At 40.5% G+C, this 16,359-nt stretch overlaps 1 protein-coding gene across 1 annotated transcript in view; it reads left to right on the top strand.

The window, feature by feature from the left end:
• Positions 1–554: 554 nt before the first annotated feature.
• The window catches only part of LOC135974716 (uncharacterized), a 618,001-nt gene continuing 602,196 nt past the window's right edge, over positions 555–16,359 (top strand). The window contains exon 1 of the mRNA XM_065563225.1: positions 555–690. The gene's annotated coding sequence lies outside the window, so the exon portion shown is untranslated. The remainder of the gene's footprint in view (positions 691–16,359) is intronic.

Here is a 16,359-nt window from a genome sequence, read left to right as displayed (position 1 = left end):
TCCCAAATACTGATTACTGAGTAATATTTCAGAGTAGCAGCCGTGTTAGTCTGTATCCGCAAAAAGAAGAACAGGAGGACTTGTGGCACCTTAGAGACTAACAAATTTATTAGAGCATAAGCTTTCGTGGACTATAGCCCACTTCTTCGGATGCATATAGAATGGAACATATATTGAGGAGATATATATACACACATACAGAGAGCATAAACAGGTGGGAGTTGTCTTACCACCTCTGAGAGGCCAATTAATTAAGAGAAAAAAACTTTTGAAGTGATAATCAAGCTAGCCCAGCACAGACAGACAGTTAGATAACAAGTGTGAGAATACTTACAAGGGGAGATAGATTTCAATGTTTGTAATGGCCCAACCATTCCCAGTCCTTATTCAAACCGGAGTTGATTGTGTCTAGTTTGCATATCAATTCTAGCTCAGCAGTTTCTCGTTGGAGTCTGTTTTTGAAGTTTTTCTGTTGTAATATAGCCACCCGCAGGTCTGTCACTGAATGACCAGACAGGTTAAAGTGTTCTCCTGCGGGTGGCTATATTACAACAGAAAAACTTCAAAAACAGACTCCAACGAGAAACTGCTGAGCTAGAATTGATATGCAAACTAGACACAATCAACTCCGGTTTGAATAAGGACTGGGAATGGTTGGGCCATTACAAACATTGAAATCTATCTCCCCTTGTAAGTATTCTCACACTTGTTATCTAACTGTCTGTCTGTGCTGGGCTAGCTTGATTATCACTTCAAAAGTTTTTTTCTCTTAATTAATTGGCCTCTCAGAGGTGGTAAGACAACTCCCACCTGTTTATGCTCTCTGTATGTGTGTATATATATCTCCTCAATATATGTTCCATTCTATATGCATCCGAAGAAGTGGGCTATAGTCCACGAAAGCTTATGCTCTAATAAATTTGTTAGTCTCTAAGGTGCCACAAGTCCTCCTGTTCTTCTTTTTGAGTAATATTTGTATCAAACGGTTTGTGAGCCATTGTTACACTTTCAAATCAAGGTGATATTTAAGACAGGAATACTTTATTGCAACTTTTTAAAGAATCCAGCAGTATTGCCAACCCAAAATGTTTGAAAATCATGAGTCAGGCCACAAAAAAGCATGAGATTATCTTAAGAACCATGGGAATTTTAAAAAAGCAATACATTTTCAATTCTTTCTATTTTCCTTATGGTTTTTGGACCTTTAGGTCACCCTCAGATCACGTTTTCAAGCCTTTCTCTGAGCCATGAGGGCTCAAAACTTTTGTGGTTTAATGAAAGTTGAGATTCTCTGAAATAACATGACTTCAGGAGCTGGGGCTTTAAGAACAACAGATATGAGAGTTGGCAATGCTGCCAACAAAACAGCCTGCAGCTGAAGGGTTTGGTGAAGCTCAAAACCCTTCTGTCACCACACCCTGCTTACAATAGCTGTGTACTACTGACCATTCAGCAGAATTTTGAACTTTACAAAGACAATCTGTGGTAATATAGGTCTGACATTCCAACATGTTCTGTATTAAAGATATATTGTTTTTTAAAAATGATATATTTAAACATGTGCATCATGGTGCAAAACTGATTTTGTTCTGGGATTAACAGAGCTAAAACAATGAGCTTCTCCAGTGCTGATATTGGAAATGATCACAACCTTGTGATGCTAAACTTTTGGCTCTGGCTAAGGAAAATCGTCGGGCCAAAGTTCACCAGAACCAAGTTTGACTTAGAAAGACTCAGAGACTGAAACATTCCAAGCAATGATTGACAGAGAATTTGCCCCGCTGCTTGCTCTAGAGGAAGATGTAGAAACAATGACAACAATTTCAATGCTGTAATGAATGAGGCAGCAATGGACATCCTTGGGAAACACCGTAAGAAGACAAAACGACAGGTCACAAATGAAATACTACAAATGTCTGACATTAGACGAGAACTCAAGAGAGACAAGAACAGTACTGAGGGAGCTGATAAATACAGAGTGATGGGCAGAAAGATCAAGAAAGGAATGAGGGTGGCTAAGGAAATATGGATTGAAAAACAATGCTCTAAAATTGAAGTGTGTATCAATAATAAAAATAGAAAACGAGCCTTCCAGATTACAAAAGATCTGACGAAGGAAAGATAGACCAAAGCTAACACAATTCAAGACAAAGAAGGGAACAGTCTTACAGAAGAAAGAGACATCATCAATAGGTGGACAAACTACTGCTCTGATCTATACAACCACTAGACAAATGGAGATCCTAGTGTCCTAGACAGCCCTGATTCAACAGAGGAGGATGACTTTCCGGTACTGCATGAAAAAGTGGAGACAGCTGTGAAATCACTCAAGAACAGAAAGGCTACAGGTATTGACAACATCCCAGCCAAACTGATGAAATTCGGAGGAGAAACAGTAATAGATGTACTCAACAAGATCTGCAACAAGATCTGGCAGACCGGTGAGTGGCCCTCCATGTGGACACAAAAAGAACAGGAGTACTTGTGGCACCTTAGAGACTAACACATTTATTAGAGCATAAGCTTTCATGGGCTACAACCCACTTCTTCGGATGCATATATAGTGGACACAGTCACTAATCATCATTCTGCCAAAGAAAGGCAATCTGCAATTGTGTCAAAATTAGCGGACCATAAGTTTAATTAGCCAGCCCAGCAAAGTGATGTTGAAAGTTATATTGAACAGATTGAAGCCAAAAGCAGAGAATATCATTGCTGAAGAACAGGCTGGATTTTGTGCTGGAAGAAGTACCACAGAACAGATTTTCAACCTTTGTGTTCTATGTGAGAAGTACTTACAACACCAGCAGGACATCTACCATGTCTTTGTTGGCTTCAAGAAGGCATTTGACAGAGAATGGCACGAAGCTCTCTAGGCAACCATGAAGAAGTACAATGTTGGTCATAAGCTTATTCTTACCATTAAACAACTGTATGCCAAGGCCAGCAGTGCAGTTCTCATCAATGGCACAACAGGAGAGTGGTTTCGCACCACTGTTGGAGTCTGGCAAGGCTGCTTCCTTCGCCCACACTGTTCAACATCTACTTGGAGCACATAATGACTAATGCCCTAGAAGATCACATATGCACAGTCAGCATTGGGGGGCAAACAATCTCAAATCTTCAGTTCACTGATGACATTGATGGCCTGCCAGGCAGTGAAGATGAACCTTGTGAAATGATTGGATGAAACCTCTGCAAAATAAGGCATGGAAATCAGTGCAGAGAAAATTAAGCTAATGACAAACAAACGTGACAGGGTCAGCTCACATATCACTATCAGTGGACAAGAGCTGGAGGAAGTGAAACAGTTCAAATATTTGCGGGCAATCATCACTGATGAAGGATCAAAGGCAAAAATTCTGGCAAGAACTGCGCAAACAACAGCAGTGGCAAAGCTAAAGCCAATTTGGAGGAATAAGAACATCTCCCTGGAATCTAAACTGAAACTGCTGCACGCATTGGTCATCTCATTTTTTCTGTATGCGTGCAAGACATGGATCCTTACAGCAGAACTTGTACAGAAAATACAGGTAGTAGAGATGAGTACTTCCATAAAATCCTGGGCATCTCCTACTTCAACTATGTCACTAATGAAGAGATCCACAACATCATCACTCAATGCATTGGGTCATATGAAGACCTCCTCATGACCATGAAGAAGCGCAAGCTGAAGTGGTATGGCCATGTAACAAGATCATCTGTCCTATCCAAGATCATCCTCCAAGGGACAGTATAGGGGAAGAGAAGAAGCGGTAAACAAAAGAAGAGATGGATTGACAACATAAAAGAGTGGACAGGAATGGACTTCGCAGAGACTCAAGCACTGACATACAATTGTCAGGCATGGAGACAGTTGGTTGATTGCTCATCAGTGAGGGTGCCCCAACGACTAATGCAGTTAATGGGAGTGATGATGATGATGATAATGATGTGCAGTGTTACTTTTGAATACTACAAAATTTGCACAAAATGCTTCTCAAACAATTTTGACTAGGGGACAAATCTAAAAGTTGAATTTGTTCAGATAATTCACAAGATATAAGGTGGCAAAATTTAAATTCCTTATTGCATGGAAATTGCCTAGCTCTAGACTTTATAAAGTTAATTAAATGGCGGAGGATCATGGTTGGGTTTTTCAAGTCAGCCTATTGTAGCAGATGCACTGTTAATTAGGTGTAACTGAGTGTAGTTCTGCCATAATGACTTAAAGGCTTACCATGACTTAGGTCTTGTCTACACTACAGAATTTTGTCAACAGAAGTTATGTTGCTTTAACTAAAATATTTTGATTAAACCACTGCTGCATGTCCACACTATGCTGCTTGGGTTGGCAGAGCACATCCACACTAGCAGCTCTTGCATCGACACAGAGAGCAGTGCACTGTGGGTAGCTTTCCCACTGTGCAACTGGCCACAGGATGCTTTGGGAAGGGTTTGCAATGCTTCATGGGGCAGGTACAGCATCACATGATACAGATTTCTCAATCCTATCATTCCTACTAGATTGCCAGCCACTTTTCAACTGAAGTGTGCATTGGGAGAGGGATGTGAGAGTGTCTGATAGGGAGTGTGTGTATGTGTTTGTGTGGGAGAGACAGTGGGTGAGCTGTGGAAGTGTGTGTGTACTGGGGGAGAGTGAGTGTGTTGGTATGCTGTCTCTGTAAGTTCAGACAGCAGCCTGACTAACCAATCCTGAGACAAGGGGAGCACATCAGCCCCCGGGTCAGCACAGCACAGCACAGCAGTCTCTCTCTGTCGCTCCCTCCCCCGCCCCCCTCTCTCCGTAGCAGCCCACTCTGCCTGCCTGCCTATGGTTCTGTGATTCCCTCTGAGTTCTCCCACAGCCTCCTCAGCTGCCAGGAGCAGCATCCCCAGCAACTTTGTGAGCTCTCCAAGCTCAGGAATGTCAAAGCTTTGGGGAGCGTTGAAAGGAGAGGGGTGCATGCTTATGTAGCTAGATGCAGGGCAGCTGAGTTCATCAGCCCCTGTTTCTCTCCCTGGCTCTGCACAGCACATCAGTTGCACCCCTGCCCGGAGCAGCTGTCAGAACTTCCCAGAGCTTTGAAAGGGGAGGTGTGCATGCCTGCAGGTCAGCTGAGTTCAAAACAGTGAGCAGAGCAGTCACTGTGGGCCTTGTGGGATACTGGGGGAGGCCAGTTCTGGCAATAAAACAAACTGCAATGTCTACACTGTCACTTTGTTGCTTTAACTTTGCTGCAAAAAGCTCTATGCCTTTCATCAAGGTAGTTTTCCTTTGTTGCCAGCAAAATTCTGCTGTTTTGCCTTTTGCTCACAAAACTGTGCAGTATAGACAAGGCCTTACTCACCTTATTATCATATGAATATAAGGGAAATCCTTGCACATTAAATATCTGTTTTGTCAATGTAGGAAAAGTTTTACTGTTGAATGTTGCTTTTTCTTCCACACAGATGCAATCTATCTGTGAGAGGATACAGAAGGAACAACTCAGTCCTTGATGGAATGGTTATTCAATAGTATCACTAATCTGGTCATATTGGCGTTCAACCCTGTTTAAAACAGACAGTTCTTGAGGCATGGATCTTTTGCCACTTAAGGTTAATTTTCTTCAATATGCTATTTCCACATGAAAGTATCTAATTGTTTCTATGGGGACCTCAGAGTTTTGCCTCAACTGGCTTGCCTGGGAGGCTGCTCCACACTTTTATAATTCTCTATGTGAAAAGCATTTCTCGACATCTGTTTAAATCTTATTTTTCTTTATTTGCTCTTTAACCTCTTTGTCCTACTTTAGCTGTATTAGATTAATTTAATACTGTACTGTTGATTATTATTATCTAAGATAAAAATAAGCAGGGCTTTTACAATATCTTGTCTTTGTATTAATACCAGATGTCTTAAGTTAATTGTTTTACCATTCCCTTTGTTTTAGGGTGTTAGTTATGTACAAACCCTTAGCTTAAATTGAGGGGGTAGGGGGAGGGAAAACAACACCTCTCTTCATAATCCAGATACTCAGTGAAAGTTCCACATTTAGATCTACAAGTAATTCCCTCTTACTGTTTTCTAGTTCCAGTTCAGTTTCATTCAATTTATATTTGTATCATTTTTCAAAAAAATTATATTACTTCACTGTTGTCAAAAACTTGTAATTTCACTTGACAACTCTGTCCAGTTTTTCAGCACATTCACATTACAGATGTAATGGACCAGAACAGTCTGCATTCACCAGCATTTTGCAAACTATGGAGAAATGTATTCACGTATAACTTTTGTGTTTTGGTAGTTTTACCAGAAAGAAGTAACATAAGCAATCATTATGTAGAAGCTGAACTTTGGTTCACAAACATTTAACAAAGTCAAAAGTGCTACATCACTAGGTGCAGATATTACATTTCCTAGTTCCTGATTCTGTCACTCTTCCTGCTGATGCAATTTTGAACTAATGCTGCAATGCTTTCTTAGGGAGCTCTGCATTAACTTGTCTTTCAGATGACATGGAGAACCAAGGTCCTGATCACTTGTGGTCATTAATAGATCCCATGAACTTCTTGCAAGAGTAGGGATGTTAAGTAGAGTTCAATTCTCAGAGTTAGAATTTAATTACCTATCATTTCAGCTAGATAAGTCATCTTCATTTCTCATAAAAATTGTTGTGTGGTGTCACTGGTGTAGGATGGGCTGTCACATTCTACCTATGAAGTGGTCGTATTTCAGAGATGGTGAATGGTCCCAATTTAGCCTGCAAAACACTTTGGGAGCCTTCTGGCTTAAAGGCATTATATAAAAGTAATGTATTGTATTATTAATTTATTGATCTATTCATCTTATTTGACGACATCATCTGATCTGACTATTTTATAGCATGGAAATGGAAGCCTTCAGTTTACCTACAGAACAGGTACACTAGAGCATCCACAGTACTGCAAGCCTCTGCCACTCTATGCTAAGGTGAAACTGAATTAGAGGGAGCACCTAGTTCAGTCTTCATGCTAATTAAACAAGAACAAAAGAATTGCCATAAAAGAAGAGACCAATAACCCAGTTAGTCTGTTATCCTTTCACCGCCAGTCAGTGTTCTCGGATGGCTTGACACTTAAGAGGAGAGTGTAAAGTTTTATAGGCTCTCTTTATGGTCCTTACCTCCTGAGTACCTGACAATCTTTATAGGAAGTTGAGGGCACTCAGCACCTTGCAGGATGGAGCCTTATGAAACCACATAGTAAACTGTTCCCATACAGCATTTTTGTATTATGGGGGATGTCAAAGTTAGACTCAGGACACACAGTTTGTCAGACCACTCTGTTTTATTTGCATCTGCTAATACATTCAGATAAGGTGAGCCCCCCTCCAGACCCACACTGCCTTATTTTATACAGATAAAAAGGGTGTGAACTTAACAACAGGACAAAGAAAGCAGAACTGATAAGTTTACCTGAGGCTAGACATACATATTCAATTTACATACTAACTTTTACAGATCTTCGGCTGATGTTTCACCATTAGCTTAAGTGGACTCATTGTTTATGCCTTAAATGTTCCTTTTCCTGACACCTGTATTTCAGCATTCCTTATTTCTGCTTAAAGGTACATACAGCATTTCTTTAATCCATTCTATTTTTACAATATAATTCATTCTACTTTCAGAGGGAGAAGGATGAAAGACACTAAGCCAGTCTCCCATGAGAGAGCTAAGTGTAGGGAGGACATGGACAATGTTGTGGAGGAACTCAAGGAGAGCTGAGCCCTGCAGTTGTGGAGAGAGTAACTATTGTCAGAACTTTGGTTTTGCTACACTGTATACGAGATCAGGAAATGGAAATAGGTCTCTTCTGGTTTGAAGCTAACATGGATCGTAAGATCTTTAGGTCAGGGAATGTCAACTGCTCTGTATCTGTATAGTGCCTAGCACAACGGGGCCCCTTCTTCGTTGGTCCTCAGGCATGACTATAAAAAACATGGCTATTAAATAAGTAACAGCATGGGAACAGAATCTTCAGAGCATGTTTAATTCTAGATCCTGTAGTATTCTGGAGGGGTTCAGATTTATAGGGCATTAGTATTAGTTCCCACCTAAAATACTAGGAAGACTCAAAGAATTATTTAAAAAGAAGCAACAGAGCTTTAACCTTCATTGTTAGGTAAGTGCTGGTTATGAGAGGAATCTTGAAAAGAATAAAGCATGTCTGATATGTGGCTATTTGAGCTAATGTTATATAAGAACAATCTTAAGCTAAGGGAATGCTCTGTATTAATGGAATTAGGCAGAATTTCGTTACTGAGAAATGTTGACATGTGGTATAAATCACCAAGGACAGCAGGAAAAGCAACCAGTATAAATAGTTTTAAAGATGAGTTAGAAAAATAGTTAGGGGAAAAATTGATTTTCCACAGTAGAAAGTAGATTTGCTAAATTATAAGCAGGGACAGAGATAGAACAGGTGGGCTTTCTGGCTAGCTGCTGTGTTTACATGTTACAACATCCTGTGTTACCTTTCCTGTCCCTATAGCACTGAAGGTCAGACAGCTATTTAGCATTTAGCAGGTAATCATTTAATCTCTCAAGATCTGCTGATTCTTTTCAGTACTGGAAAGAGCATTCTCTCTCTCTCTAATGTACATATAAGTCCCCCTTTACAACAGTATATGAGAGTTCTGCTCAGTGTCTGCTCAAGTTAAAGGTCTCCACTTTTGTTTGTTTGGTTTAATAAATTTCTGCTGAACACTGTAGTTTAATTTAGGTACAATATGGAAATGACAGATACTTCCTCTTCTGCTAGAGTAAGTAGCTACCACTGTTGTGTTAGTAAATGTACCCACAGTACTGTTCTGTCTGCTCCAGTGGGAGGCAACTCTGAGTCTCACGGAAATATATTTTGGTGTGGAGCAGTGTAGTTCAGTAGGTTAAGATTTCAAGTTGAAGAGATATTGTTTTACTCTGTGCTTTGGTGGGCCTGTCTCCAAGCTTGACGGGGAAAAGAAAAGTCAGCCAAGCCCAGCTCTGTTTTAGCCTTCAAAGCAGGCTCTTTAACTTTTCTTCCACACAAACTCAAAAAAATATGGAAGAGTAACAAAAGTGATAGACCTGACATGTACTAATACAGCAGGTTTCACAGTAGCAGCCATGTTAGTCTGTATCCGCAAAAAGAACAGGAGTACTTGTGGTACCTTAGAGACTAACAAATTTATTAGAGCATAAGCTTTCGTGGACTACAGCCCACTTCTTCGAAGAAATGGGCTATAGTCCACGAAAGCTTATGCTCTAATAAATTTGTTAGTCTCTAAGGTGCCACAAGTACTCCTGTTCTTTTTGCTAATACAGCAGGATCCTCCCGCCCCCAGTAGCTCAAGGGCTATGTTCCTCCCTTTGCCTAGGGGAACTACAGGGTCTACCTGCTCTGCTGCAGCCTTCTGCTGCTTCTGAGGAAAATGTTTGTCTCCTAGCAACCTCACCACAGAGCTAGGTCTGTTATATCTGGACACAGCAGAGATGATAGACACAGACACAGAGGAGCTCCTTTAAGCACAGCTAGCTGCCATGGAAACTTATTGACACGAAATTGAGGCTTTCCAATGGGGAGAGGGAGAGTGCTGAAAACATTTAAAGGGACAGGACATCACATACTTGCACCCTACTTTAAAAAACTTTCCAAATATGTATACACAATATTGTTTACATGACTAACAAAAAACACTACATAACCTAACAAAGTTGCGGGTTGACTACTACAGACTCTCAAGTTGCAAGGGATTATTCTGCCCTGGAATAGCACTAACTAAACAATTTATAAGTTCAGGCACAAAACTGGTTTTTGCACTCTTTTAGGATAACATAGCAATGGGGGTGCAGCAGTGTCCTGAAGAATAGGAACAGTTGGTGGTAAGGCATGAATTTGATTTGATACCAAAGTTTCTCCCAACAAGTTGTTGAAATTACGAGTTGTAATGGAAGAAGGTTCAGTGGGGGGAAAGTCCTACTGGAACTTCACCAGTCTCCAATACTTGTCAAGCTTGCAACTGCTCCATATGTCATTTCCATAAAATACCATTGGATAGTTTTACCACAAACAAAACAGATCCCCTGCATTTTACAAATTCACTGGGTACCCATAGTTGTGTGTCCACACTAAGTTTCAGACTTTAAAAAGAAAGATAACAAGTCTCACATCTATCAATTTGCATAGGTTGGGATTTGGCTCCTTGTGAAGCAATATCAGGATGTAGCACATCCCAACAGGATGCAAAAAAAAAAATTCTAATTGACTCTTGGGTAGTAGCACATGGTGTGTTACTGTAGACAAGCAAGAAATTGTCCAATTTCTTGCTGATGACTAAAAAATAGACTTGCTAGCTTTTAAGGCATGCTTAAGTGTTTGTACAAAGTGTTCAGCTAGTCTGTTTGTAACCGAATGGCATGGAGCAAAGCATTTGTGCTGAATCCAATTTAAAGCTAGGAACCTCTGAAATTCTTCACAACAGAATTGATGTCCATTGTCACTCATCAACTGTAATGGTAAAGCAAACTAGCTAAACAAGGTACAAAGATGTCCCAGTGATCTTGGTAGCTGTAGAAGAAGCCATTCTGAAAACTTCTGGCCATTTCAAAGGTTGTCAACTATGAGCAAAGACATAATCTTCTTAAAGTCTGGCAAAGTCTACATGAATACATGTCCAAGAAGTCTGAGGTCATGACCAATGGTGTAGATGAGCTGGGCCAGGATCATGCTGAATTTGCTAACGTACTACAGCACTTTACCTTCATCTCAATGTCTGTGTTGATTCCCGTTCACCAGACAAGACTCGCGCTATGACCTTCATTAGTACAATGCCAAAATGACCTTTGTGAAGAGCTTCCAAAACCTGAGACTAAAGTGATTTTGAAATGATTGTTTGTGTTCCCCATCAGATGCAACTGTGATTCATAGATGTGTCATGTCAATGTGACATGAATTGTGTAAACTGGAGATTCTTCTGACCTAACACTGTACCCTGTACTACCATTCCTTTCACAAGAGAAAGCACATCATCCTTAGCAGTTCATATTAACTCTGTGCTAGTGATGGGTAACCTACCCATCAAACTGAGATAGGCTGTCATGCCTGCCATGCTAAAGAAACTTCTATCAGCATTGGCATTCTGAGTCCCTTTTCAAAATTGAATAGTATAGGAATGAGCTGAAAGTAGCTAATGATGGAATTCCATGTTTCAGTCCAAAAATTGAAATTAACAGGAGATAATCCATCAATCTACCATACAGATAGGTATAGAACTTCTGCATTCCGAAGATAATGCTGGGAGCTTCTCCCTCTATTTGTGCATAATTCTTCTCATGCGTGGTGATTGTTTGTGAAGTAAAGGCAATTGATTTCTCCATGCCATTTGGAAAAACTTGTTAAACTGCACCACTCCGTATGGTAAAGCATCATAAGCCAATTACAATGGTAGTGAAACATCAAAGTGCATAAGAACTTCAGCTGGTGTCAAGAGTTTCTCTGCTTCCTTAAATGCACATTCACAATCTCTAGTTCATTTCAATTTTTAATTTGCTTGTAACAGTTCATGTAAAGGTGCCAATACTGTCACCAGATTAGGCAGAAATTTACCATAGTACTTAAGCAGTCCTAAGTATGAATGTAACTGTGACATGTTCTCTGGTAGTGGCACTTCAAGAACTGCCTTCTCTTTCTCTGGTGATTTCCTTAACCCAGTGACATCAATGACATGTCCAATGTATTCAGCTAAAGGTTTGAAAAACTCATGTTGGTTTCAAACTTTGCAAGACAGCATCCATATTTTGAAGATGATCCTTTCCTGTAATAAGGATATCGTCCAAATAGCATTGAACTCCATTCAGTCCCTTCAGGGTCTCATCCATAGCTTTCTGGAACAGGGCAGATGCTGATAGGATATTGAAAGGCAACTTGTTGTAACAAAATAAGCCTTTGCTGGGTGTTGATTGTGAGATATTTGCAAGATACCAGCTCAAGCTCCATTTGTAGGTCTACATTGAGCAAATCCAGTTTGCTGAAACACTGTCCTCCACTAAAAGTAGCAAATAAATCTTTAATACGAGGTAGTGGATACTGGTCTGCACATAAAATTGGATTCAGCATCACTTGGAAATCTCTACAAATATGGACTGAGCAATACTTGTTGATGATGAGTATGATGGGTGTAGCCCACTCATTGTGAGAAACCAGTGACAAGACTCTGATGTTCATTACATGGTCCAAATCAGCTTCCCCTAGAGGCTTCAGAGCAAAAGATGCAACTCTGTGCTTGAACTATTTTGGTTGGCTGTCAGACTTAACAGTCAGTTTCACTGACACATGGCTCATCTGTCCAAGCTTTTTCAAAAACAGTATTTCTTGAAGACTTGAAGGTGCTCTTGTGATTGCTTGATCTTGGTCCAATTCATCTTGAGCTTCTTAAGCCAAGATCTGCCAAACAATGGTGGATACTTTCCTTCAATCACATACAAGGATAAAATGACTGACTGTTCATCTATTTGAACTTTCACCTGGAATATCCTTTTTGGGACCAACTTTTCCCTGGTATAAGTCTTCAAAACCACAGAGGTTTCTTTCAGAGGAATTTGTGACAATGTTTGATGATAGGTAGATGCAGAAATCAGTGAAACAGCAACTCCTAGAGCAAGCGCTATTCTTGTAGGAACTTTTTCAATCGAGGGTGTGACCCACATGCTATCTCTGACTCCAGTTTGCAATAACATGTGCAGTGCTAGGTCTTGATTGGTGTCACTAGAGCTCTTGTCTTTTCCCCACATTATGAATTTCTAATTTCCATCCTTTCTTAGGTTCAGTCTTCACAGATGTCTTCTTGGATGGACAGTTACTCTGTGTTGATGGTTGTTGAACTGTGCAGCAGATAACAGCAGTGGATCCTTTCTCATGGCACTTTCTGCAATGACCTGGCATGCCCAGCAATCCTTCTCAGCATGTGTAGTTTGTGCACAATGGCCACATGGAAATTCCTTACATTCACATACTTCTATGTCTTGCCAATTCACAAGATGAACTTTTCAGTTCACACTAAATTCTAGAGAATCCATCTCTGTGGTTTACAGAGCAGTTTACATTGCAACTGCTACTTCAACAAGCTTCTTGAATATAAGTGCTGATACAACTAGTAACTTCTCCCAGACCTGGTCATGGCACAATTCAGAAACTAACTGGTCATGCAGGCCATCACTTAGACATTGTCAGTTTGGACAAACATTGACAACTTCCTTAGAGCAGCAACAAACTGTGCAACTGATTCTTCACTTCCCTGATATCGCTGATGGAACTGATATCATTCCTCTGTCATCAGTGGGATAGGAGGAAAATGTTCCTGCTTTGCTGCAGTAATTGCAGCATACATGGAAGTTCCAGGCAGAGTTGGAAACAACAGGTCACACAGTAGTCAATATTCCTTCAGACCCATCACTGTCAGCAAGGTTGAAACTGGTTGTCCATCTGGAATGGTGTTGCAGGTTATAAATGCTCAAGACATTCGAAGTACACCACACTTAATCATAGATGTCATTGAATTCACCAGCATTGCTCACAAATGTTGCCATTTTCTTTGCTTTCCTATTGGGCTTCATGCCTTCTGGTCATCTTCCCTGCTACAGGGAAATGTTTTTGTTACTGCACTATCTGCACTCAATCTACCTCTTCTGGCTGTACGCCAACACGGCACAATTCTTCCTTTGGCTGTATTTGACTCTTGGCAATAGACTCTCAGTGCAGGCTAAGCATTTTGCCTTCCTGCTTGCATGTGGTCAGTCAAGATGGCTGCTTACTTTCCCCTCATTGGTTTGTCTCTGTAACAGCTCCACAGCAATGGCAGAAACTCCGGCTCACTAATTTGTCTGCAATAGCTCCAGATAGCAGCTGATTCCTTTGTTCTGTTTTTAATGGCCAATTCCCCCTCTCTAGATGGCTGGTTCATGCTGTCCCAGCAGCAGTTTATCACCTTGTGCCTCTAGGTGAACTATCCTCCCATTTATAGTATTATTGGCTTACTTTTTCCTGCTTGTTCAGGCAGAGGCAGCACTGGACCCTTGTGGGATAGAAATCCTTCATTGCCAAATGTTATATTTGGACCCCCAGCAGAGAAGATCATTTATGCACATCTAGCTGCTGGGGGAGGGGCAGGGGTAGAGTGCTCCAACATTTAAAGGGACAGGACATCACAGGGTCACCACTTATATCTTCCAGGTGGGAAGCAGAACCAATCATTACTGCTGCTTACCTGGTTCCCAACACCTGCCTGTTGGGCTTCTTCTTATGTCAGGTCTTGCTGCTCCCTGGCTCTGCAGGCCCGGCAGTAACACCACCCTGCTGCACTCACAATAGATAGAAATGGCTCAACACAGCAAAAAACCCACATATTTAAATTATATATTCAAGCAACACTATTCCAGCACAAGCATAGCTCTGTTTTAGAATTTCCTTTTCCACATATGATTATGTTTAAGTTCCCTTTTAAAATAATTAATAATATACTTTTTATCTGCACTCTTGTCAATATGTTTTGTGTTTTTTAAAGCTAATTTGGAGATTTCACAATCAGTATTTAGAACGAAATGGTGGTGTAAATGGTGTTACAGCTCTGCATTGTTCTTGTTATATATTAACAATGTACTCTGTATTGAACAAAACACTAAAGACAGTCCCTGCCTTGAAGAGTCTATAATCTTAGGTTTTGAGCACATACTTAAGTGCTTCCATGAATTGGGGCTTTAAAGATGATACAGAGAAGACATGAAATACTGAAAAAGCCAGAAGAGGAAAATATGTTGAGCATGAACATGAATTTGACTGCCACAATGGGAACACAGTTGTTGTATCACTCTTACAGAAAGCCCAGTCTGGACTCCCCTCTGCAGCCAGAGAGCTCTCCATATGCAGGGAGAGGGGCAATTTATTAATGGTTAGAAATGGTACAGAATTACTCTGTAACCCTATTTTACCCAAAAGTCAATTAGGAGACCTTATTCACACTTTGCATTTTAAATGTATCTTATTAACTCTGATTTACCTGCAATGGTACCATTCTCTTGTATCACAGAGTCTGAAGATACTAATTTTAATAGCTTTCCAGTAGCTATTTGCATTTACATATTATTCACCAACTTGTTTGTAATAATTTATCAGGACTGGACAACATCTAGCTTGGAGTTAAATTATGCTTTTGAAATGAGATCTATGCCTGTGGTTACTAGTTTCACAAATTCTGAAATCTAAGCCTGGATTCCCACAGAGAACTAGTGACTATATATATTTAAATTGTGTAACCCAATTCTGAACATTATTTGCAGATTATGCTGTGGCTTTTCTATAATGATGCAAGGAAATGATTGTTAATATAACAAAGAATCATCCTTATCTGCAATTTCTGAGGTAGATATGGTTACTGATCTCAAGACTTACAATTTCTGAGTCTCTTGTGACAGTAGACTGTATTTGGTAGCTTTAATTTCCCACTTGACAAAACCAGGCTTTTTAAAAAGAGTAATAAGCAGATCAGTAATAACTGACCAAGCATAAGCCTACAGCCATAGGCATTCAAAAGGAATAACATATAGACACAGTTTGACCATGCGAGGGAATGGTCCCATAGAAGCATGGCACATCAACACCATTGCAGGGAGCTGAAGGGCAACAGTATTTAGCAGGAGGCATTAATCCTCTTTCAAAACCAAATCCTAATTTATTATTTAAAGGGGAATTGCAACAGAGATTCACCCAAAATGCCATCAGGTACTGTAGTACTGCCTTCATTTATCTTCTCTAACAATCAAAACACTAACCCTGTTCAAATTAACTCTCACCTTCCTACTGCTAGTGTAGCCTTATAAAAATAATAGGCAAAGGCCAGTCTTCCAGCTCTCTACTCTGAGCTCTATTAATCTATTCAGTTCATAATGAGCTTCAACAGCCATGCAGCCCTCTGTCCAGGGTTTCCCCCCTTATAGCCCTTCCCAAATGAGGCTTAATTTCCTCTGGTGATCTGCTCTCTGCAGCTCTCCCAGCTGAGGCTCTCTGCCCCAGCAGGCTCCTAATTCTACTTCTACTCCTTTCAGATTTCTTTCCACAGGTCTTCCTCCTGGGAACCATGAAGAATCCCCTCCACCATGATATCTCTGGAGTCTCTTCCTAACTGAACACAAACTACCTTTATGTCTCCCAACAGACTTCTTTACTCAACCAACAGATGCCCCATAACTCACTAATGCCTAATCTCTAGGCTTCCCCTCATACCTTCTAGTCATGTCATCTGACACCCTGGGCTCTCATTCTCGTCACATGGGAAGCAACTCCCTTAAAGGACCAGCCTTGCCAGTAGTGCATTAAACTGCTCTTGTG

Source organism: Chrysemys picta, chromosome 1 (assembly GCF_011386835.1).
Source record: "Chrysemys picta bellii isolate R12L10 chromosome 1, ASM1138683v2, whole genome shotgun sequence".
NCBI classification, from domain to species: Eukaryota; Metazoa; Chordata; order Testudines; family Emydidae; genus Chrysemys; species Chrysemys picta.
This window is presented reverse-complemented; position numbering and strand designations above follow the sequence as displayed.